Below are 3,919 nucleotides of genomic sequence, written 5' to 3'. Positions count from 1 at the left end.
CGCGGGGTCGGGAGGGCACAGCCTGTCCCTGTGTGGCCTGTGTGAAGCCTCCGTTCTGTCAGGCACACACATGGCCCCTGGACCGTCCCTTGTCCTTCATCCTTGTCCCCACACCACCCAAGGTGCTGCCTGAGCCCAGGGAAGAGAACTGGGCCGTGTCCCCCACGCCCGGCCCCAGGGCCACAACTGTCATCATAGATCACTGTGAGAAAGGAGCCCTGCGATCTGCGCAGTCGGAGGGCACACAACTGTGACCTGTGTCTCCACACAGCTGTCCACTGTCCTGGCCAGGTGCCCTCCACGAGGCTCCACAGCTCTCAAATGGGAAGTGACCCTTGAGCACCCATTGATGACCACAGTCCTAAGGGGGCAGCACTTCATGTAGCTCCACGGGGGGGAACAGAGACTAGAGGGGCTAACAAAGCCCTTGGGCTCACAGCCCCTTTGCTCTCAGGGGTCTGGGCACACCCCTTCCATCCTGTGTCTCTCGGGCTCACTGGTCACCTTCCCATCTTCACACACAACCCATCTACTGGCCACAGGCCTTTGCACTCACTTCTGGTTTGTGCTGCCCAGCTCATTCCCCTTCAAGCAGGTCCTCAGCGAGGCTTCCCTGACTCACGGAGCTACGCACAGCTGCTGCTGCTGGGCAGTGTCTCCTCCCCTCACTAGTGTCTCCTCCCCTCACTGAGCTTTCAGGAGAACACTGGTGTCTCCACCAGGACGGAGCAGGTTCTGCTCACTGCTCCCAGTCTCTCCTCTCCAGGGGTACAGGTCTACAGAAGGTGGGGACGCTCCAGGTCCTCTCCATCCTGTATCCCCAGGCCTAGGACAGAGCCAGCACAAGGTGGAGCTCAGAGAGGAGTCGATGCAGGAGTGAGGGATAGCAGAAGGCCTGTCACATGGCTGTCTTGTGCACACAACTTCGGCCTCCCTTCCACTCACAGGGCTTGCCTTCACTTCCCTGCCCACCCCAGGACCCACATGCCCCAAGCCAGGTGACAGTGGGCCCAAGTCCTCCCCAGAGGTACTGAGCACAGGCACCCCATGGAGCTGGCCCATGAAATGAGATCCCCTCCTGGGGAATGTGGAGCTGTAAGCAGGAGAGAAGCGATCCAGCTTTTGGTGGCTAGGTGTGCACCCTGCCTTGGAAACGTCCCCCCAGATGGAGCAAATGCGCAGAAGAGTGACGACCAGGAGGACAGGGATTTGAGAGAAATGAGGCAGAGGAACGAGGGCAGTCAGAGGGGAAGGAGAAAGAGCAAGAGAGAAGGAGAGAGGGAGGGAGAGAGAGAGAAGGAAGGAGAGAGAGAGAGAGAGAGAAGGAAGGAGGGGAGAGAGAGAAGGAGAGGAAAAGAGTCAGAAGGGAAGGTGGGCCGGAGCAAGAAGGGCCTGGACCTCCCCTGGACCTGGCTCAGTCCTTCCAGGAGCCCAGCTCCATCCTGGGGTTCTGATAACGGCTCTGTTTGGCTTCAGCCAAGGCCTCTGTCCCTGAGAACCTGCCTCCTCCCCAGAGCTGTGTCCATGCACCCACAAGCCTGGGCACACTGGCCTGTGGGGGAAGGAGCCAGGATGTCCGGGAGTGCCACACTCTGCCGTCCACTGCTCAGAGAGCCCGCCTGCCTGCCTGTGCCCTTGCAGATGTCTGCATGAAGCTGCAGTGTCCCCCAAGGGGCCCTTCTGCCGGGCACTGGGCTTGTGCTTGGACCTGGTACAGAGCAGACAGGCAGCCCTCGTCCCTCACCATGATCACATTCTTTGGAAGGAGAGTGACTTCATAGACCTGCTGGTGTGATGCAGAGCACAGGGGGCGGTGGGGTGAAATCTGGGCAGGTGACAGAAAAGGCGAGGCTTGAACAGAAATGCCAAGGAAACGAGGAGCGGGTGCAGTGCAGGTTGTGGGGACAGCAAGTGCAAAGGCCCCGGGCAGGGCCTGACTGCCTGAGAAGCTGAGGGCCAGCCCAGGTGGCTGCAGGGCAGAGAGCAAGGGAAAAATTCTAGAATGGAAAGAAGGGGAGGGGGCTGCAAGGGACAGTCCTCAGAGGCCTGGGATGGCCACGTGTGCAATTTATTTGGGCCTCACAGAATCTTGGGAGGCAAAGGATGAGGGAACAGAGACACGCAGAGGTTGAGTCAATTACTTAAGGTCACAGAGGCACTGCATGGGAGGTCTGGGGTTGGACCGTGGGCCACGGGACCCCGCAGCTCCCCTAGTCCCCCCACGGTGCCTGAACAAAACCAGGTCCTAAGCTATAAGTCATTGCTGAGAAGCAGTGGCTGCCCTGCACGCACGCTGCACGGGGACACAGTCAGGTCCCACAGACCCCTGACGGTTCCCCTCTTCTGACCCTCACCGTCTGGTGAGGTACAACTCACTGTGGTTCTGAGCGGCACGTTCCTGAGGTGGCACTGAGCACAGAGTCCACCTGCTTGCTGCCCTGGAGGGCCACATCGTGTGTGACCTTCTGTGCCCAGTGCCCCCAGCAGGCAATCCACAGAGCAAGGGCCCAGCTGGACAGTGCAGGGGCTGGGGTGCTTCCCTTTGGAGGGCCACCTGGGTGGGGGGAGGGTGGCGCACCTCCCTGAAGTGCTGACGCCCCTGAACCCATCACCTGAGAAGGACCAAGGGGAGGGTCTGGGCCGGGGGCGCCTCACCACAACGCGTGGGTGGCTGTGCCGTCTTCTAACTTGAGCAGGCTGCGCTGCTGGTCCCAGGGTTCAGGAAGGTATCCTATGGAGTCTTCTGGAGGCCCGGGGCTTTCTCCACCTATCATGGTCAGATGCCGGAACTGATGGGAGAATCCGCTGATGGCTGCCCCACCTGTGGAACAGTACCCAACAGTCCCCGCAAGTCTCTGGTCACCCCAGACCCATCCAGTACCCCATTAAATTAACACCCAGCCCTGCCTGGAAGCTCAAAGTACATGAACTAATGACAATAAGCAGTTATTTGGTTACTTTTTACAGACACATTCATTTGGACTGCACTCCAGGCAATTTTACGGGCGAATGCTATTTTGAGCATTCCTAAATTCCCACACTGCACGAGAAACATCTGCAGGGCGAACAGGTGGAGTCTTAAGCCCCAGCTCTTGGACATAAATCTGAAGCTGTCCCAAGACCCAGACTGGTGCAGATCCCCGACAAACAGTCCTGGACGGGTAGCCGGCGCCCGCAGGCTCTGTCCACAGACTCCACCAATAACGAGAGCTGATCTCGCCAGGGCCCACAGGGCAAGGAAGTTTGAGGCCAATGTGCTTTGAGGTGGTGGGGAGACCTTGGGCTCTCAGGAAGTCCCTCCCCGTCTGTGTGCTGACCACACAAAGCTCTTCTCCACTGCGATTTAGGTGGGCTTCCCTCCATGGCCTTTGCTCCTGGAATCACCCAACCCAGGACGGTGGCTCTCAGTTCCTGCTGTAGATCTTCAGGGATTTTCATTGCTCTGGGGTGAAGATCCAACTCCCCACCGGGACTTTGCAGGAGGTCCCTTGTCTGATCCCTGCTGATGACTGAGCCTCAGTCAGTGTACCAAGCGCCCAGCTCCCTGGGCCACAGAACCCTGGCCTCCTTCAATTCCTCCTCCTGCCCCAGGGTATTGGCATGTGCCAGGGAAAGCTCTTCTCGCACTTGTCCTTCCCCATCGGCTTTGCCTCTTCCTCCAGCTCCAGTCTACCTGTCACCTCCACTGGGCAGTGCAACTGAGCACCAGAGGCGATGTATTCACCATCTTTTGGGGACACTGGGGCATCTTTCCCACTGGGGGTCCCCAACCCCTTACCAGGACCTGGCTTCTGGCTGGTTCCTGATGAAAAACTCAAGCATGAACGAATGCTCCCACCTCTGCTCCTGGTGCCTGAGACTCCAGTCAGGTCCGTGGGCAGGTTAGGCTGTAGCCCGGCGGGCTGGGTGCGCAGTGTGA

Source organism: Sciurus vulgaris (assembly GCF_902686455.1).
Source record: "Sciurus vulgaris genome assembly, chromosome: 17".
NCBI classification, from domain to species: Eukaryota; Metazoa; Chordata; class Mammalia; order Rodentia; family Sciuridae; genus Sciurus; species Sciurus vulgaris.
This window is presented reverse-complemented; position numbering follows the sequence as displayed.